The sequence below is a fragment of the Tiliqua scincoides genome, chromosome 1, assembly GCF_035046505.1.
Source record: "Tiliqua scincoides isolate rTilSci1 chromosome 1, rTilSci1.hap2, whole genome shotgun sequence".
Classification (NCBI taxonomy): Eukaryota; Metazoa; Chordata; class Lepidosauria; order Squamata; family Scincidae; genus Tiliqua; species Tiliqua scincoides.
Window position 1 is genome coordinate 44962200 of NC_089821.1, and position 21646 is coordinate 44983845.

General features: G+C 44.7%; 1 protein-coding gene across 12 annotated transcripts in view; it reads left to right on the top strand.

The window, feature by feature from the left end:
* The first annotated feature begins 351 nt into the window (after positions 1–351).
* The window catches only part of PPFIBP2 (PPFIA binding protein 2), a 143934-nt gene continuing 122639 nt past the window's right edge, over positions 352–21646 (top strand). For 6 of the 12 annotated variants that reach the window (XR_010794936.1, XM_066638576.1, XM_066638625.1 and 3 more), the window contains exon 1: positions 353–566. The gene's annotated coding sequence lies outside the window, so the exon portion shown is untranslated. Of the gene's footprint in view, positions 567–17097; positions 17456–21646 lie in introns of those variants that run through there. The other 6 variants (XM_066638634.1, XM_066638642.1, XM_066638651.1 and 3 more) reach the window with 3 other exon arrangements.

The following is a 21646-nucleotide window of genomic DNA, read 5'->3' on the forward strand; positions in this document are numbered from 1 at the left end:
CCTTCTTGTAAGTAATAAATTATTTGTAATATAGTTTTAAATCTAATTGTAAGTCATACAGTGTTTAAATTAACCACAGGAAATCAATGCATGGGTGTTTGTAGCTTTTGCTTTGCCATGCCCTACATTTTTCTTGGATGTCCTACATTCTGGGGTGGCTGGTCATCTGTTGGGGTTCTGGCATGTGGTCCCCCTGGCTGGGATCTTGGATGGAGTCCTTGCAGCCAGAACCTCTCCAGCTGATTTCAAGGAGGCAGGACAACCTCCTGCAGCCCAGATCAGTAAGAGACCTTCCTCCTCCGGCACTGGAAATAGGGGGTGGCCAGCCGCGGTGCTGTTGTGCCCGCCTGGACAGCAGCAGCCGGAGATGCCCGGACCGCTGAACTCTTTTCTCTCCCCTTGACTTGGCAGAGTCACGTGGGAGCACGAGCTGCCGCTCAGTCTGCGAGGGGCTCGGAGGCGGCCGGCGGGGCATTTGGAGACGCGCTCGGGCGAGGACTGCCTGCGGCTGGGGAGAGAGAGAAACCTCGTGGTGCATCCGAGCCCCGGGGGACCTCGCTGGGCAGGTGAGTGGCGCAGCACCTGCTTCTCCGCTTTGGGGCCAGTTCCACCTGGCTGGAGGGGAAAGAGCTTGAATCTACTGCGCTATATAGGAAGTCTCTCAGTGCGCGGTAGGGTTCCGGAGCCCTCTGCAACTGATTGCCTGCGCGCCCCTGGGCAACTCTCTTGACTCGCCACTCTCCACTTCTGGGATGGGGCCAGGCTGTGTGAAGAGAGTCTGGGGGCTTCTTTTCACTCCTGCCTTCTTGGAAGGAAAGGGAGGGGGGGAGATATCTCTTTTGTAGCATTGGGGCTGGAGCCTTTAAAAAAAAAAAGGCTGTTACTCTGAACCCACTTAAAATTAGTCCCATGCAGGACTTATTCTGAATAAGCATAGTTAGGACTGAAATACAAGTTGGTGAATAACTATTGAAGGCTGCGGTCCTGTCCACCCTTTCCTGAGAGTAAGCCCCGTTGAACACAGTAGGACTTACTTCTGAGTAGACCTACCTAGATTTGTACCCTAAGTTCCCCAGAATGACTGATGCTCTGGTCTGCCTTAAATACACTGGCAGTGCCGTCCTGAAGCTGTTTACTTGGCAGTACTGTTGGGTTCAGTGGGGCTTTCAGCCCAATCCTATGAATCTGTGTGTGTGGTTCCCTCCTCTCAAGCAAGCCCTCCTGAGTGATGCTTAGTTTATTAAAGGACTGAAATCCTAAACATTATGCCCTGATTTGGGACTGAGGCTGCAATCCTAGGCACATTTTCCTGGGAGTAGGCCCTATTGAATGCAATGGGACTTACTTCTGAGTAGACATGCATAGGATTGTGCCCTAAGTTCCATTAAGGTTAGTGGGGTTTACTTCCAAGAAAGCAATAGGGAAGGAGTGCAAGTACTTAGTATGCATACAGTGTTACTGGGATGTACCTGGAGCTTAATTTCTGAAAGAAGGCCTGTTGGAGTTCAAACCAGTGTGCATCTCACACTGTGTCAAAGGAAGCTTTGCCTTACTTGTGGTCTTTGTTAGTCTTTCCCATAAGACTTTTCCAGTTCCATGAAATGGGAGAGAGGAGGAGAAGGGATCACACCTGTTGTCACCACTCCTGATCACCCTGCAGTCTTCTGGAGTTGTGAATAGAGCAAGTTGTGTGCGTGTGCAACACGCTGTGCAACTAGGAAGCCTGCAGAAGGAATTACAACACTGTTGCTTTGTGTTGTCCTTTCACTGAGCATGGGGTTGGTAGAGACAGCAGCAGCAGCCGCAATCCCTCCCCCCCCCTTCACTGATTGTGTTATTGCATTCAAATTGGGCTATATTCTAACGCTCCAGGCTGAAATTCTGTTGACCCTGGCTCCAGTTACACTCTGGCCAGAATCAGTGGGGTTTACTACTAAGTAAATGTTCAGGTCTGGTGTATAGATGTTGCCCCCTTTAAAAATTGTAAAGGCTGCAATCTGCAAATTAATTTGAAATAAATCCTAAGGAAGTGCAGCTTGAATCAGCAGGATATCAAGTTTTCTGCATGAACTAAGTTTCCAATAAGAACAAACTGTGTTACTTAATGTCATCTGGGTCTGAATTTAGATGGACACCACATTGGGTAGTGAGAACTGCTTGTGCTGGACCTGCAGTATTCTGTGAGACAGGGGTTGAGACACTGACTGCATTAGCACATCCATCTCCCAGAGACATGCTGATGTAAGCCTTGATTTTGACTGATTTCTGGTGCTCTTGAAGTTAGTCATTTTCACTGACTGGCCCTTTCTAGTGTTTTTTAAATCAGCTGCAAATGGGTTCTGAAGGCATATAGATTGTAAATCAAAACTGAGTGCTAACTATGGGCCCAATCCTATCCAGTTTTCAAGGGCTGGTGCAGCCATGCCAATGGGGCATGTACTGCATCTTGTGGTGGGGCAGTAGTCACAGAGGCCTCCTTGAGGTATGGGAACATTTGTTCCCTTACCCTGGGGCTGCATTGTGGCTGGAAAGGATTGGGCCCTACATCTCCATAGGATGTTTTCAACAAGTCAGCTGATTGTGTGGATAAACACATTTAACTGGAAGAAGATTGCACTGAAAATTGTACTAGGGCTCCTGAGCTTAGTATGGGTTTAACTAACAGCCTAATCCCAACTATGCTTCCTTGGAAGTAAATCCCACTATGTTTGGTGGGTCTTACTCCAGGTAAGAGCCAAACTACCAGAAGGTGGTGCTTAGGGGCTTTTGCTCAGCGTTCCAGCATTTTGTAGCCTTCCAGCATTTTGCAGGACTCAGTCTTCTCCCCTGTGCTTGTTAACCTTTACATCAGGGGTGCTCACACTTTTTTGGCTTGAGAGCTACTTTGAAACCCAGCAAGGCCCGGAGATCTACCAGGGGAGAGGGAAGCGTCTGACAGACACCCCCTTTGATGCATGGAGCCCCTGCTGGACCAGGTCAGAGGAGGCCCACCAAGTCCAGCTTCCTGTGCCCCACAGTGGCCCACCAGATGCTTCAGGAAGCACACGGGAGGCCTCTCCTCTCTCCCCACCCCACATACTGGGGGCAGCCACAGGTCCCCCCAAGAGGCACATGCCCAGCCTTGCTGCACTACGGGGGGGAAGAGCTCCCCACTCCCCGCCCCCCCCAAACTCTTTGTGGCTGCACCCCGAGACCAGCAGGGAGAGGGAAGCATTGCAGGTCCTCCTCGGAAGGGGCGGGGGGCTTCCCCGTTTCCATGGAGAGGGGCTGCGCGTGCAGGCGGGGGAGACACTGCTCCCTCCAACCCTCCTCCTGCAGCGGCGGGGGGGCCAGGGGGGGTCGTCTCACCTGTCAGCCCCGACCGAGAGCGGCAGCGGCCGCAGCACTTACCTCTGGGCTCCTACAGGGGCGGCTGGGCCGGGCATGGCTGGGCTGGGTTTGGGCCGGACCTGACTGGAAGGGAAGGGGAGGGTCACTCGGGGCCTCCCGCGGCAACCGCCATCAGAGCGACTCCATCTCGAACTCCCGCCCCTCCCCCTTCCGCTACGGAGCCCCAGGAAGTGCCTCAGTCCAGTGCAGCCCAGCTCCCCCTCCCGCCGCCGCACACTTTAGCTCCTGCTCTTCCAGCATGCAGCTCCACCAAACTGATGAAACTGACTAGAGTCTAGTCAGTTTCATCAGTTTTGTTGCTGCATGCCTGAAGAGCAGCTAAAGTGTCAGTTTCAGTGTCAGTTTAGTGTCAGCTAAATATGTCAGTTTCGTCTAGTCACTAGACGAAACTGACATATTAACAGTTTGGAGAGACAGGGCTCCGAGATCTACTCATTTTGCCTCGCGATCTACCGGTAGATCGCAATCCACCTATTGAGCACCCCTGCTTTACATGAAACTGCTAGGAGAGGTCCCCTAGGAGTTAAATATTTGGTGTCACTAATATGTGGATAACACCCAGCTGTTCATCTCTTTGCCTTTCCCAGAAGCTGTGAATGTTCTGAATCAATGTTTGGAGGTGGCAAAGGGCTAGATGAAGGCAAAGCAAGCTGAAACTAGATCTGGACAAGACAAAGTTTCTCCAGGGTAGGAGACTTCTGATACAGTGATGGTGGATTGTCCTGTTCTTGATGGACTCTCTTTGAGGGATCGGGTCCACAGCTTGACAGTACTGTTGGACCCAGGCTTATCCTTGAATGCCCAAGTGACTGCTTGGACCTGTAGTACATTTGTCCAGCTTTGGCTGGTGCACCAGCAGTGCCCTTTCCTGTCTCAAGCAAAGAATTACCCAGTTACCCATGCCTTACAGCCCAGTCCTACCTAAATCCTGCTGCTGATGCAGCTGTGCCAATGGAGTGGGCCCTGTGACCTGCAGGAGGGTGGTCCAGAAGCCTTCTTGTGGTTTAGGAACTTCTATTCCTTTTTCTGGGGCAAGCCTCTGCTGCTCCATTGGGTCTCCTTGGATCTGCATCCAGCTATTTTGCTGGTGCAAGTCCAGAGGGAGTAAGGGAATGGGAATGGGACAGGGAAAAGGATTAGGATCTGGCTCATGTGAGTGCCACCAAGATCCCTCCCTCCCTCTCTAGTTCCACCTCCTATCCATGCCCCTCCCTGCTCAAAAGTGTCTCTGTTTCTCCCCTATCCCATTTCACCCACCTCTGTACTCCCCATTAGCATGGATTCTTATGATCATGCAAATGCTCATTGTTCCTTCCGGATTGACTGCCAGCTTGTTTCCAGGTATAATTCAAAATTGCCCTTATTGTCTTGAAAGCCCTAAATTGTTCTTCAAAAAGGTGGAACCTTCCCCCATGTCAATCTGCCCACTCTGTAAAATAGTCTAGTGAAGTTCTCTTGTGGGTTCTACTGCCGATGGAAGGCAGGTGAGTGGTGGCCTTCTGTGAAGGTCTTCTGTGGCGGATATAGAGCTCCTTTCCCCCTGGAGGGCAGTCGGCTCCCTCTTTATTATTTATTTATTTATTTTGCCACCACTTGGAAGCCTAACTTTTTTTTGGACACTTTCATAGATTGCTTATAACTTTCCCCCCTCAATAAGTGTCGATTGGGTTTTATTTCCCTTTGGTATTAGCTATTATTTTGGCTTTGAAAGTTGTTGTTTTGTAAGCTGCCCTGAGTCACATTGAGAAGGAAACAAATAAATAAGCAGGCCCTGAGTGAGTGAGAACAAGAGCATCACTTTCCCCTCTTTGACCGACGGACTGTCCTGCAAGCTGAAATGAAAGTGTCCTGCCACACTTGCTCTGTTTGTATCTAATGACTGTGTTTTGGGGCCTGTGGTTGTAAGCCCCCTTCCACTGAAGGTAGGTGACCCTGAAATCAACTGGATTTGCTCGTATGTAAGCAGTGAATTTTGGAAAAGGGGTGGGTGTTTCAGTCTCATCAAGGCACAGGTAGAAGTTTGGTATTCCAGTATACAGGCTGGCCCTCGGTATCCCCAGGGGCTCAATTCCTAGACCCCCCCCCCCCCCACAGATACTGAAACCCATGGTTAATTGAATCTACAGGTCAGGGCCATCAGAGGACCTCTGGATGCGACCGGAAGTGCCTTCTAGTTGCATCCAGAGGTGTTCTGGGGCATGGGGAAGCAGCACTTGTCGGAAGGCCTCCCTCCCAACGTGACCAGAAGACTCTTCCAGTTGCATCCAGGAGGTACAGTGAGACCCTTCTGACCTGCATTGGATCAAATCCATGGTTCCCAAACCCACAGATAAGGCGGGGCTTACCTGTAAGTTCTATTAAAGTCAGCAGGACCACTCCATGGTAAATGGATTGTGGTTGTAATCATATGCTTTCTTAACTTGTACGCTGAATATGTTGTAGTGACAGCTAGTAAAACGAGACTGGGGAGTGGGTTGTTGTCCTTTTTGCTATACATGAAGCAGGACAAGTTCCAGCAGCCAGGTACTGCAAACTCTCTGCTAGCACCCAAGAACTCAATGGGAGCTGCTTCTCGGTTTGTGTGAACTCCTAAAATTGGCTGCTGCCTTATTTGTGATTTGCTACTGGTTCCATCTTGCTGGTGCCTAAGAACATATATACCTGTTCAGTCCTGTCCATGCATAAATGTCACACAGTGGTAACCTGGCAAAAGGGCCAAATAAGCTTGACTCCATAAGCTGGAAGACAAGGAGTAGGGGTGAGTCCTTTCTTTGGAGGGATGCAGACAGCTAATGATTTGCCAACACAAGTCTGAGCCTCCACGTTGGCTGAAAATGACATCAAGAGCACTGTTGTTTTTCACAGTTAATTAGTGTTGTGTAATGTAGATGTAAGCTGTCTGAACAGAGTAGGCTTGAATGTTATTGCGCTGCAGTAGTTAAGAGAGGCAAATTCCACACTTGAGTTCTAGGAATAATAACTTGTGCATCCCAAGCGTTGTCAATTTTCACTGTCTTGATGGTGCATAGAGCCAAGGTGATTAAGACAAGCACCACCCAATTGCACGCAGTGCTTTCCCACTGTGGTTCTGCCATGAAAATGGGACTGTCTGGCAATTTAAGATGTGGGATTTAGACCAACTCATTCTAGTCTATACACTTAGCACTTGGTCCTATAAACCGACAATGTTGCTGTAGCCCTACCAGAGCCAATGATGCTTATATCAATGAACGTAAGCATTCAATTGCTTTACTCCTAAAACGAATCCTCACAGTTTTCAGACGCTGATGATGCTCCATTCTTCTGGAGTCATAGTAATGGGAATTGCGGCCTAATGACCCGTGCAGCATAGCTTTTCTGAGTGCTTAATTGAAACAAAGTCATGCCGTGTTTGTGCTTTCCGTCTAATCTCTAGCTAACTAGTTAAAACAATTTGTGTATCTGTCCTTAATAATCTCCTTGTGAGTGCTAAAAGAGCACCATGGCCCTGGTTTCTTTTTTTTTTTTTTTCATGGACCAGAGTTTGGGTGATCATCATGAGTTCCTGTGTGAATAAAAGGGAGAATGAATAGAAATCCCCCCAAATGCGTATCTGCACCAGCTAATTTGGCCACTTTGGACCTTTCCCCATGACTGGTTTCTCATATAGTAACGTCTATATGCTCTTTATTTGTTCATGGGGTCCTGGATTCACCAGGTATTTCCCTAGAGAAGCATTTCTGTTTGGATTGGGGGGGGGGGATACGTTCTATCCCAAGCATCCAGTCGGCAGAATATTGTTGCTGGAGAAATTTGTTCCTTTTGTAAACTAGCAGGGCAATTGTAATCTGGAATGCTTTGGGGGATGTGACTGTGAGAAGACATGACTGGATAGCAGTGCCTGTTGTATCACAGATGACAAGTGACACAACTTGTCCCCTACCCACCTTGTTCCATCCTCTGCATTTGGCTTGTGACGAAGAATGTGTATGGAATTTGAACCGATTAATCTCAGGGCATGGAGAAACCTCTTTAAGTGAGGGCAGTTAATTCCAGTTTGAGTGTGAATTCAGTCTTAGGAGGATGAGTGCTCTAGCCCGCCCACACAAAGCAACAAGCACAATCAGCCTCTTCTCTTAGGAAAACCAAACAGCAATATCATCCGTCTATCTGAGTCTACTGCATGCATCACCCTCAGCTTTTAACCCTGTTTGCCTTCCAAATTCTTCCCTGCAGCCCAATTTGCACATTATTAGAGATACTCAGGCATTCCATCCTGCCTCGATTTCAGGACTGAACCCTGTACATATGAAACGTTATCAGGACGTTTCCCCACTTTCCCCCGCTTGCATTTCCCAAACCCTTCTGAATTTGTTATGGTCACTTCTCGCATGGCTGGTGGATGTGTTTGCCTTTTACTGTCTGTGCCAGAGTTCAAAGCATGAAAGAAAGACAGCCTCCTAGTGTGGCCTGGAAAGTTGCCAGAGTGCTTCACAAAGTTGCCTTGCATGTCCCAGTCACATCCGGTGTGGTCACCAGGTGATGAAAATCCCACTTGCTGGCTAAGTCAAAAGCTTAAGGCAGCGATTTTCAACCTTTTCCATTTCAGGGCGCACTGCCAAGGTGCTAAAATTGTCAAGGCACACCAGCAGCTTTTTGATAATTGACAAGGCACACCACGCTGCTGCTGGTGGCCCAATAGCCCTAATAATAAATGACCCTCCCCCAAATTCCCATGGCACACCTGCAGACCATTCGCGGCACACCTGGGTGCCATGGCACACTGGTTGAAAATAGCTGGCTTAGAGGATGCATAGTGGCCTCATGGTGGCACCATCCTTTACATGCAACAAACCTGCTTTAGACAAAGATGCCAGCTAGGCCTCTTTGTGTATGTCTAGAGTGAGTATTGGAGTGCATTTCAACTTTGGCAATCTGCATCGGAATTCTAGCAATGTAACAAATCTGCTTCACTCTCTGTCAAAATTTTGTAGAGCAGGACCATAGCTTGTCCAGTTTGTCTGGAAGAGAGTGATGGGGAAGGCTTGTATCTCTGCCGGACAGTTCTGTCTCTCTCAGCAGCCTACATCTGATCCCCTGACATCTGACTCTCCTGCAGGGTGCCCTGGGGCTTTTGCCCCATCCCCCCGGCCTAACCTACTCACAGAGTTATTAAGAGGGGAGGAACCATGTACACCACCCTGAGCTCCTTAGAGGAAGGGCAGTATTAAAAAATGGGAAAAAATATTTTAAACAAGACAGGCATAGAGGCAGTAGGTGGTGATTCAAACCTCCAGATAATGTCAAGGGGAAAGATTGACACACTTCTGTCTCCTTTCCCACCTTTGGGTGCATTCCTACATTTTTGGGGTGCAGAGTAGGTGGAATTTGCACACCGCTTCTGGTTGCAGAGTGTGGCCCTAGTCCAGACATAGGCATATGTGAGAACTAACTTCTTGGGTAATTGACGGATGGCAAGAGCATATAAACATTGAACCTGAGGGACCTTGTAGCACAGTCATGTAAGAGATTGGTGAACGTTGTGTTTGTGATTGAGTCACTCCTTGGTCCAAGCTGGTATTTGGGTTGAAAAAGTTGTGGTGTACCTCAGAGCAACAGTGAGTGTCAGAAGATAATGCCCTTATTATGTACCATAGTCAGGGTTTACAGCAGAGGTCAGTTATTATAATGTGTCTTCTTTCAAACTGAAAAAGCTAATGACATCCAAGCCACGTTGTTGGGCAAGGTTTGAAATGGGGATTACACAGTTGCCTACCTGAATCCCTGGGTTGTTTGCTTTGGCAGTAACCAGTTCTTCTCTGCACGTGGGATCCTTATTTTAATTTTAATTCGCATACATCATATGTGAATATTAACAGAGAGTGATTCATCCACAGTAATTATGCCTTCATACTAACACAACCCACTGAAGCATATGCAGTGTGTATTTAATGCTGAGTGTCTTCACTTGGGCCTGAACTTCAGAATTTTTAAAAAAAAAAAAAATCCGATGAACCTACTTGCTGTGAGGACCGATTGAGATTGAATTGGACTTTCCTGTGGACTTTGAGCAGATGTGTTTGCTGGTATTTTTCTAGTTCAGGATCAGCCCTACTGGCACTTGAGGCAATGTGCCATATGCTGCCCCCTCTTAGTTGGTGATATGCAACCACCTTTTCATCTTCTCACTTCCTGAATTGGATAAGGGGGGCAGAGCAGAAGAAGAAACATGGAAGAGAGAAGAGTGATGGGCCAGGGTAACAGGAGGTCTGCTGGTCCACCACTGTCCTTGCACTTCTTCTGCTTTGTCCCTGTCTTCCTTTCCAAATCCAGGGAGTTGGCAGAGAAGGGCAGTGAAGATGAATGAGCAGGCAGAGGTGAATACCCACTGCCAGTCTGATGCCTGAGGCAACCTACCTCAAATACCTCAGGTAGGCAACCTACCTCAGATTGCCTCATGGGTGGGCCGGCCCCATCCTGAGTTAATTTCCTCAACCAGTGTTCTAAAAGATCCAAAGTACAGTCCTCTTTTTTTTTTTTTTTAATTTGCCTTTTTGGGGCTATGAAATATAAGCAGTAATCCTCATTTAAATGCACTAATAGTTCTCTGAGATGAGTAGATAACGGCCTCAGTTTTGAATATGCAAACTGTATGTTTGAATTTAAGCTGAAAGAGAGAGCGTGTGCCTGGATGTATAATAACCAGCTCATATGGTGGCATCTGTTTAGGAATCTGTAATCGGAACACTCTCTCGTCTGAGTCATGGCTCTAAGATTCCTTGAGTATAATTTGATTTGATGAAGGGTTACGCTAATGGTGAATTATCAACTGAAGCACTCTAAAGATGCCTTTTTTTTTCTAGAAACAATGCTATGGAATGAATCCAGTTTGCCAAAGAGATAAGAGACTAGAATGGAGACTAGAATGGAGTATATCTTGGAAACAAAATGTTGTTCCTTTGCCTGCATTATACAATGCAAAAAACGGGGGGGAGGTAGTTTCTCCCCTGATTATTTTTACTTAATCTCAAATCTGAAGAAAAGTTCTTCAGAACTCAAAAGGCTGCTCTCTACCTTGTGACATTTCAGTTGGACCTAATAAAGGTATCCATAATCTGTTTTTGGCTTCCCTGCTACCCCATCAATGGAACTATTTTCCATATACAGTACTGTACAATGCAGTAAAAAATGACTCATATGTGAGAACTAAAGAATAGGTTTCCTTCTTCAGTTGTCCACTTCTTCCAGTGTAGTCAGCCTTGTATGATTTTCAGGCTTTGATTTGATGTGGTGTTAATAACTGTGATTAATTATCTTTTGACATAATACCTACAAGCCCAAAGCCTGGCTATATAGAACCATTAGGAGACAAAGGCAGGGTCAGTTGAATATAGTTAGCAAGCAAGCACAATTATTTATATGAAATATGCATATCCCATTTTCTATTAAAGCTCAAGGTGGCTAACAAAATTCCTAATAAGTACAGATCAGTGAAATAATAGATCCGTGAAATTGCAATGTTAAGGTACAGCAGAAACAATAAAATTAAAAAAAGAACCAATAAAATGTAAAGGAAAACCAGTGCACAGCACAGCCCCATTCAAAGCCCATAGCAGCATAAAACAGACACAGTTACAACAATATTATAAGCTATTAAATCAGGAACTCCAGATAAAAGACAGGGAGTCAGCTGCAGTTAAAAAAAAAAGAAAAGAAAAGCCATAAGTGGTACAAATAAAACCTACCCAACACCCCACCAACACTCAGAGCATCAATGGAAATTAAAAACATATTCAGCAGAGCCCATACTGGACTGTCTTGAAGAAAGGTGGTAGTTCAGTTCTCATCTCATAAGGGATTAGAATGCTCCTCCCTCTTACCTAAAAATAGTTTAATTCTTAGTATGTTTAGAGATATATACCATTTCCCATTGTTTCACAACTGGAAAGCTACCAGTAATACTCCAAAAATATATTGATTCTTCCTGAATTGCTGAAATTTATGCTCATATTCCCAAGCATAAAGGGAATGAGGTCTTGAAATGCTTCAGAGAAATTTTTTTGTAACCACTTTTTTCTTTAGCATGTTGCGTGGGTGGGGGGTGGGCGATATGGTGGTGGTCGTCCCACAATATGGGTAGAAATAAATGGGCAGGAGGTGACAGTGCTACATTCCACACACTGTTATCTTTTTTTATGCAGAGCCGTTCAGAATTATCCAGGATTTCGATCTGCTTAGAGTAGCCTTGAAAGTCAGTTGCACCCCCCCCCCCCCCACACACACACAGATATCTGTCTCTTGAAAAGTGGGCATTTACAGTTTGCATGTGACATTCTTTGCAGTTTGGGAATTAACTACTGTATGGATTAAATCCAAACAGTAGCATAGTATCTTTACTGGGACCAACTGTAAGTGGCAAAGTTAGAGCGAGCTTTTCAGTTTCACAGAACTCTTCCACTGATTAATGTTATACAAAACAGGAAAGGTGAGGGGTAAAAATGTTTCTGGTAAAAGGCATGGTTGAAGCCCCATCTGCAATACGTGATGTTCTGAAGGTGTGGTGATCTGCGTGGATTCAGGGGGCCAAGGTGGTTGCACCTTGCAGCCAGGCTTTCTTGTGTATGTCAATTTTTTGAAGGTTAATCTTAAAGGTATGCGTTTAATCTCCTGTATGAAGTAGAATCTCAATTAGAGAGAATCCTTTGTGGGATCTGAATTGGGGAAGATTTTGTATTAGTTTAGACTTGTTTCTTCATTACATGTTTCAGGATCAAATCCTATCCAACTTTCCTGCCCTGGTGTAGTCATGCCAATGAGGTGTGCGCTGCATCCTGTGATGGGAGGGTAGTTACGTAGGCCTCCACAAAGTACAGGAACATATATTCCCTCACCTAGGAGCTGCGTTGCAGTTGCATCAATGTTGGAAAGTTGGTAAGACTGGGCCCTACGGTTCTGGATAAATATTATAGTATTGTAATTTTGTTTGGGATTATTGGATTGCCTTTTTGTGATGTTTCTGTCATCCTCTATTTTCTTTCATTTGCCGGATGATACTGTATTTGATTTTAATTTAATTTACTGTGCTTGCATCCCACCTGTTAGTCCACAGATCTCAAGGAGGCATAATCGAGTTCCCAGACAGTGTCCAGATCTAACCTTGCTTAGCTTTCATCACAGTTGCTGAATCATGTGCTCTCAGACCATGTTTTGATACCTTTTCACTGTGTGAAATGTTCAGTGTTGCTTTGCCATGTATATTTAGTCTATTTTTTACTGTTTTGGTCAGTTTATGTGTTGGCATCCTCTCTTCTGCAAATGTTTTTGCACACCTAATGAGTCATTTAAAAAAACTAATTGGAATAATTGTAAGATAAACAATTACAGTATTTGGGGAAATAGTAACAGAATTCTTTTGCCACTTGAACATGACAAATACCAAAAAAAAACTTAGCAGGTTTCAAATGTAAGACTCCACTTTTTAGAATGTTTCCCATTTTAAAACAAGGTTATAGGTCTCTCTCTCTCTCTCTCTCTCTCTCTCTCTCTCTCTCTCTCTCATTACAGTTCAAGGCACAGATCAGATCTGTGTAGCTTTTGTCCTTGCATAATGTGATCCAATTCAGAGTCTCCCTCTTTGGTCTCTTCCTCTTTGGTCTCTTTTATGTTTTCTGATGTTTTCAATCTCTTCTGTTAATGCAGCTTTTAAAATAGAGAATATTTGTTAAAGGATTGATTAGCTGCTAATAGTAAAGATTTCCTTGCAATCTGCTTTCTTCGCAAAAGCAGTGTGGAAGGTCAGACTGGATGTTTCTTTTTAGGTCAAGGTAAGGAACAATCAGGAATGCTCTTTTTGCCTGAATTCAAGGAAAGAATGTTTTATGTGTTGTGACATTTGTTCAGAGTGTATTTGAGAAGAGAGGCAGCAGAAGTTCAATTCTCTACAGTAACTGGGCTGTCTGTTTGGGCTTCCTCTCCGTTTCAGTATTGTGATGAGCATAAAAGATCTTCCAGGATAGGTTATTGTGCTATAGTATCAAATGAAAAGCCAGTACAGCTGCCATCTTTTCATTGCAGTCTATATCCTAGTGTGGATTTCTGCAGTGCTAAAAGTGCCACATATAACACGGATGAATATTTACATACCACGTTTCAACAAAAATGTTAACGGACTGGTTTATGTAGCAAAAGAAATAGGGGGAAAAAAGGTTCTCGAAAACAAAGAGGTTCACAGTCTAAAAAAGACCCCGGATGCAAACAGCCACTGGAAGATGCTATGTTGGAGTGAATAGAGAGTTGTTGCTGTCACCTCTGTGAAATATCATCAAAACCAGCCATTAATAGAGCTGGCCCAATGGACAAGTGTGCTGCCTTGGGCAACAGGTGGGTGCAGCCAGCACTCCTTTCCCATTGGCCACCTCCACAGTTGCCTTGCCTAACCTCCTTTTGTCCTCTAACCTCTGTGCTTTAGTGGCAATTAAAATAGTGAGAGGCAAGCTAATATAGCCATGACTGATGTTTCGTTACCCCTATGTATATGTCAAAATAGTGAATTTTTTTTAAAAAAATCAGCTATCCCCAGTGCATTTGATCATGAATAAGAGCTCCTCGGTGAAGAGAGACTGTGTCTCGATTTGTCGTAACTGTGTTCAGTTGGCTTAGCTGTTGAGCTTAGCTGGCTATGCTTCCCAGACTTATATAACTGTGCTTATGGAGACTGTTGAACAACTTTGTTGTTGAGCCGAATGCATGTTAGTTTCATTGGCATGCGCATTGTGTAGTGCGGTGTGTCAGTATCTCTTCCGGGCATCACGCACTGGGAGATCTATGATGTGGTGGCCAAGAACTTCAGGCGTGTAAGGCATGCGGCTGATAAACTGCTCTATATATAAACAAAGCCGTTCCAGTGTTTCTCATGTCAGGACATCTGATATAACCAACAACTTGCATTGCATTTTTTTTGATGCAGTCTTTGCTGACATTCCTGCAGATCTCATCCTGCACCAGTGAAGAAACTGAGATCTCTGACTGGAGTTTGAAGCTCATGATAGAAAGCCCCTAAGGAGAATTTTTTCATTATCTTGCACTTGCTTCATGGTGGCAACTTGGTGTGACTTGTCTTTGCAAGTGAATTCAGCTTGCGTTTGCCTTGTTAGCATGTGTGTCCTGCAAGCCTGATAAGAGGCTGCTTCAGGCCTTACCCAGAAACAGTGAAAAAGGAAGATTTGCTTTGCCTTCTCCTTGTCAAAAACATACCCATCACATTAGGCTAGCCACTCTTTCTTGAAAGTTGCATACGTTGCAGTCACATGTATCTAAACCCCTTTGGTTCCTTCTTCAGGCGAAAAGCGACATTCATAGAAGGAGATTTGAAATGGAGAAGTGACCAGCAGAGGTCTGGAGAAACTTTCTGCACTCACCATTTTCTTGTTGCAATTCTCTCTCCCTCCCTGTGAGCCACTTGAACCCTTGCAGGGTTCAAGGCAAATGTTTGTCTGAGTACATTAAACAGGGCTTTAATCATTTTAAACTCAGAGCTACTAGAGAAAATGTTCAGAATGGGGGAGGACAAAACGTAGGTTGGCTTGGTGACATCATAGGAGAATAGTCAGGGAATCCACAACTGTTCTGTTTCTGAACTGTGTGGCTTAAATCTAGACAGAATTATTGTTTATTGCCTGTGCTTGCACATGTGTGGTGCACAGCCTTGAATTGGAATTCTGAACACTACAATTCTACATTAAACACATTTCTAGTCTTCATGCATATAAAAAAAGATTCTAATCCAGGGCGGTCCAACTTGCGGCAGCCAGGGGGTGACCCCCAATTGCGTGACCCCCAATTGGGCCGATCCAGAAGTAAGTGGCAGTGACTTGATGATGTCACCGCCAATTACTTCCAGCAGGTTCCGAACCTGCTGAAGTCATTTGGCAAGCTCAGAACAGAGGCGGTGGTGAATGCAGTGGGACTTTTCAATCTCCATGCTGGACCATTCCAGCTTTTCCTGGAATGACGGAGCAGGGAGACCAAAAAGCTTCTGAAGCGGGAGGAGGTGGGGGAACTGTGGCCTGCTTTCAAGGGGCTGCCAGAAAGGACATCAGGGGCTGCATGTGACCTGGGTACCGCATGTTGGATCACCCTGTTCTAATCCATAATTCATACTGTGGAAATTAGTGAAACCTCCATAAGTACCCAGCAGTGGTACTGGCACTTTCCAAGGCAAAAACTCTGGTAGTGCATGCCTGTAATATACTTTCATTACCTGCATGGAATAATTTACAGAATAATTTACATTTGTTATCTTGGAAAGATTAGCTCCGCTCTTTGGGGTTTAGCTAGAGGTAATGTCAGGAATGCCAGCTAAGGAACGCCTACATCTTCCCCTTTTTTCCAAGAAGCAGCTGCATTTGGCCTCTGATTTGGATCAGGGCTGCATTTTGGGAGGAACAGGCACTAACCCCTCCTTTCTGCATGCCACAGCTCCAGTCCAAATTTGCTATGAGCTGCAGAAGAGAAGACTTATGTGGGCACAAATACTCTTTTAGATACTTCCACCCACAGCTCATTGCAGCTTTGCAGTGTGCTGGAGAGTCAGTGTGGGGGCCAAGTGTTAAATCTCCTTTCACCCCTTAGCATGGCCTTAATCAGTCCGTCTCCCATGGCTGCGTCTTTAAAAAGGGAAATGCTAGGAGTTCTAGTCCAGAATGCTTGTCTCCTGTCTAGTTGGCCCTCATTATGCATTTATCATGTAATGTTCTGGGCTGGAGAAAAAAACACAAAAACAATTCTACTGAATAGTTGGAGTGACCACTTAAATTTCAATTTTATATGGATGAATTGTACCTGCATGTCTTCCGCAAAGATATGTATTTGAATGGTCTCCTATTAGGGGAGCTGCTCTTATACAGTAGTTGGTTCTGGGAGTGCATGCTTTGGGAATGGGGCATGCAAACGTTCAATCTTAAGCTCTTCTGTCTTAGAGTAAACAACTGACTACTCAGATGGTGAGATCGGCTTTAGAAGCCATGTCTATTTAAGTTCTTTGTGAAATAATAGCTCACTAGTTTAATCCTACAATATTACTGATTGAACTGGTGGCAAGTGCTATATTTAGGCTGCCTGGTGCTTTCCATAATAAGATGCTTGCAATCTTTTCTTCTTCAAGCTTTTATAGTTCTTTCTCTGTGGTAGACCTACTTGATGTTTCACTGGGATTCTTTCTGAAGGAGGGAAGGGGCTGAAACAAGCCTTCACAGTCCTCAGCCATGTGACATCTGGTCCTCTTCTTATGCTTGAAGAATAGGATGCTAGTTTCCCCAGTTGAAAAGCTCTCTAGCATTGAAAGCCTTTTTGAAGTGACAGCCAGGTGGTTGCTGAGCTCCCAAGTCTGATAGGGATGGTTTCAAACATACAATACAATGATGCATAATTGATACATAGGTAGTATGCAGGTTGCAAGGACCATTGCAAGGATTATGAGCTGTTCCTCTGTCGATGATGCACATGCACACTGAATCATGTCGTTGATAATGTGGAGAACACATGTATCCAGTTCTTGATTGATGAAGGTGCCAAACTGCTTTGTAACCAGTAAGAGAGTATATGGGGATGGGGGATGGGGGCAGGCTTAAGCGGTGGAGCAGTTGTTTCCACAAACACAAGGTTATCTCTGGGAAGTGTGAACGTATTTGTAGCAAGACTGCCTGGCTGCCATTTAGAATCTAGGCATGAAAGGGACACCATGGCTGGTTGGAGTCATCTTCTGCGCAGTTCAGAAGCACATCTGAGTTGGACAAATGGCACTTTGTGGAACTGGCTGCTAATCCTCCCGGTAGATCCCATTAGTTGAAAGCCGTTGAGTAATTATGATCAAATGGATCGCAGCATTTTGTTTGTGGGTGGGGCTTTGAATTATTATGAAGCATTTTATTAATGGGTTGGGCTTTTATTATGAGCATGTGGCTTTAGGGTGGTGGTTGTGAATGAAGGCTGTCGTCGTTTGCCTCGCACTGAGGCTGTGATTAGGAGCGGCAATGAGACTGTTTGCAGGCAGCAATTCAGAACTTTCTTCCCTTGGGGACCAGTAAAGGTGAGTGCTGGTTTTTGTTATTGATTTTCCTCCCCCCAGATTAAAATTTAAACATGTTATGACACAGATACAGCCACATGGATTAAAGATGTCATTTGAGTATGAAAAGTTAGCTAGCGCTCTCTCTCTCTCTCTCTCTCTCTCTCTCTCGAAAAGGTATTAATAGTAAATGTAAAAAAATGTAAAAGTAATGTAAATGTAAAAAAAAAGGTTACAATTCCTGAAATCTGAATTAGATCTTCAGCAAGATTTCTTTTTTCCCTTAAACCATAATAACTGCTTTGCCCAGAATTATTTTTTTTGGAGGGGGGGGGGGGAGTCTGTATTAAATGATATAATCTCTTGTTGTGGCTGCAAGGGTGTGTGGTGGGATGAACTCAATCAAAGTCCCCCTCCTATTAAGAGGCTTTAGGCAAGCTGGTGTTTTCTTGGCCTTAACTCCCCCCCCCCCCCCTGTAATGCAGGGACTGCTGTAGTGCCCTTCATAGAATTGTTGTAGTGATGACCGGCAATAATGATGTGAAGCAGTTTAAACATTTTGTCAAGCCCCCTCATTGAGTGGGTTCTGCATCGGGCACACATCCCAAAAAGGTGTGTGCTAAGCACTTTGGAATTCTCCGGTAAAATAACATGCTGCTTTTCTAAGCTCTGATCGTGTTGGAGAGCATGCAGGATCTCTGTTTGTTTGTCTACGGACTCTTCAGTTCCTCAGTCTTCTGGGATTAGGCAGGTGCTTCCTTTTTTTGTGAGACCTGTGCATGTCTGCTGTTGAAAGGCTTCTTTTGAGAAGCTCGAATGGTTGCCTGCTGTCGCTCAGCAGTACAGCTCCTTGTCGGAGGCCAACAGATCACTAGGATGTCAAGCGGAGCAAAGGGTGTTAACAAACGGAGTACACAGGATATAGCAGGAGGCTTTGAAAACTTCTGCTTCACCTAGGCAAATAGGAGTGGCTGGGAAAAACCTACTTGCCTGAAGCTGTAGCAACAGGTATGACGAGAAAAAGACGTTCAGCCTGTAATATTACCTTTATTCCTCTGAAGCAGAAGGCACAGTGCTTTTGCTCCTTTTTAGCGTCCTTTTAGAGAATGGCATTTGTTTTGCAGTACTGTCATCTTATTACACTGAATTATAATCCTCTGTTTTCAATCACATAGAAAAGGATGGTGATGTGTTTGTCGTGCTGCTGAAAAAAGACTGGCTATTACAGCACTGCTCCTTGCCGCATGTTTAGAGAGGCAGTAGGAGGGTTGCGCAGGGCTTCAGTTCTGCAAAGTAGATGGAGAAGCCGCCGACTGCATGGACAGTGGGATTTTGTACCCTGGCTGGAGAACTGAGGCTCCTTGTGACATAGATGAGGGATTTTCTCTGCATCTCCACAGACCTTCCTCTCCCTGAAAGTTTTGCAACAGTGGACAAAATTACTTGTCCTCCCTGCCCCACTGAGGCATTGTACATGGATACAGTAGTCATAGGAAGGCATGCAGAGGAAGTGCCGCATTGCAATCTTTTTTGCTGTTGGCTTTTTCATATGAGCTGCTTTAGTGTCATCATGAATCAGTAAAATTACTGACTTATGGTTTTGTTAAGTTGCAGCAGGTTTGCAACATGGCTTCTCGTATGCATGGGACAATATACCAGAGGCACGACTTTGTAACCCCAGAGTTTATACAGGGCCAGTGCAGACATAACCACTGCCAATGGGAGCACACCATGGATTTGTTCTCCCCCCTCATGTGAATTCTCCCTCCTTTTCAATTTTCAGAGCAGAAGCTTAGTTAGTGTGACATTTGCACTGACATTTTTTCTAAGCATGATTATTATTATTATTAACAGTATTTATATACCGCTTTTCAACTAAAAGTTCACAAAGCGGTTTACAGAGAAAAATCAAATAACTAAATGGCTCCCTGTCCCAAAAGGGCTCACAATCTAAAAAGATGCAAATGAATACCAGCAGAGAGCCACTAGAACAGACAGTGCTGGGGGGAGGTGGGCCAGTTACTCTCCCCCTATTATAAAAAGGAGCTTGAAAAAGTGCCTCTTACCCAATTAGCAATGATTGGCTCCATGTCATTTGCAAACCTGGTGATTCTGACCAGTTCCAGATAATGTAAAAAAAAAAACTTAGAGGTTTCCCCTGCACAGTCATATCTGACCCTATGGGGCAGTGCTAATCTCCATCTCAAAGCTGAGGGAGCCAATGTTGTCCAAAGACACTTTCTATGGTCATGTGGCCAGCATGACTAAACACCGAAGCGCATGGGATGATGTTACCTTTCCACCAAAGTGGTACCTATTTATCTACTTGTGTTTAGATGCTTTCAAACTGCTAGGTTGGCAGGAGCTGAGGCAAGTAACAGGAGTTCATCCTGTTCCGCAGCACAGGGGTCTCAAACTCCTGGGCTGCCAACCTTCCAGCCAACAGTCCAGATAATGTAGGTGGATTAAAAATTGCATAGCCTCTAGCACTTGGCTGTCTAGCAACCTTATCCCGAGTACTTATTCAAATTATTGGACTCGTGTGGTGGAAGATGCTGAGGCCTCATGAAAATGTATTTAAAATATTTGTACCTCTTGTAGGAAGGTGTCCAACATGGCTCACCTTAAAATCAAATAACAATGAAAACCCCCAACATCAAGTGTAAAACACAGTGCAGTAAAGACCACACAGTGTGGCAGAAGAACCAAACCACTGTAGCAAAACTGAAGTAGGTCCCCAAATGATAAAGGAAAATGTAAAAGGTCTTTGGCTGCTGCTGAAACACAGGTTGAAAAGGGAGTCGGTTTGATTTCCAGTGGCAGGGAGTTTCACATTCAGTTTGCAATGCTATATACACACTTTCTTGGCAGTAAACCCCATTGAATTCAGTGGAACTTACTTTTGAATAGACTTCATTGGATTGGTCTGTAGGACTTGTTCTTTCATAAGTTGGAGATCTGAGTTTCGGGAATGGAAATGTTCCAAATTGCTTTTGCATTCAGTAGGAGAGAGGATAATCTTCCCGATCTATTCACTTAATGTCTGTGCTACCTGCTAGAATTTTGAAACTCTATCTCCTTGTATTTCTTCATTGCTGGATTTTCTAGCAGGCACCATTGAAGTTCTTTCTGTAGGCAATATAGCATTGCTCCATATCTCATGTGGGCAAGCTACAGCAGGAATACCTTTTGCAAAACCAGCTTATTGCTTGCATTAAATGGAAAGTGGGTCCTTGAAGGTGCAGTGCATTTTTTTTTTGCCCAAATAAACAAGTTTCAACCTTATTAATATTCCTTGACAAAGGTAAATTGAGACCTATTTTTTTCGTTGTTGTATGCTTGCTCAAGTGGCTTTTTTGCACTTTACTGCAAAATAAGGAAAGCATGCGAAAGCAGACAACCTAGAATATTGCTGGAATTAGTTTGTGCAACATATATTCAAAAGCAAAACGTAATAGATACCATTGGCTCTAAAACTAGGTGGACAGATGTTCTGACCATGTAATAGGGATCAGTCAACAGATAATCTCTCCTGCCACCCCAAATTATTGGATCTCTTTGGCAACCACTGTGAACTTCTGCTCATGTATCATGCCTAAAACATTGATACTGTAGCTCTTTCTTCTCTTGTGATTCTAGTGTACCTAGCTAAGTGCACTTCTTGTAATAATGAATTCTTCAGGAATACTAAGATGGCTAAATAAACCATTTAGTGATTGATTTCAGTGTAAGCCGCTTTGTGAACCACTCTGTTGAAAAGCAGTATATAACAACAACAACACCACCAGTATGTGCTTCTATCTAGAGCAGCAATTTTCATCCAGTATGCTGTGGTGCATTAGTGTGTTGTGGGAATTTGGAGCAGGGTCATTTATTAGTACGGCCATTGGGTGATTTTAGCTCCCTACTGGCCGGGTGGTGCCTTGTCCAAAAAAAAAAAAAACTGTTGGTGTGCCTTGACAATTTTAGTGCCTTGTCAGTGTTCCGTGAGATGAAAAAGTCTGCAAATCGCTGATCTCGTGGTTGGAATCATTTTACCATTTAAAGACCACCTGGCCAGGTACAAGTCACAGAAGATGTTTTCCTAAAACAAGTTATCAAGCTTTCCAAGAGTCGATGGCCAAGGTTCTCAAACTCTTTGAGAGTTTTAGAACAAAGGTGAGTGCAGGGGAGGGGCTAAGGCAGCAATGCGATCCCCAGGATTTCGCTGCT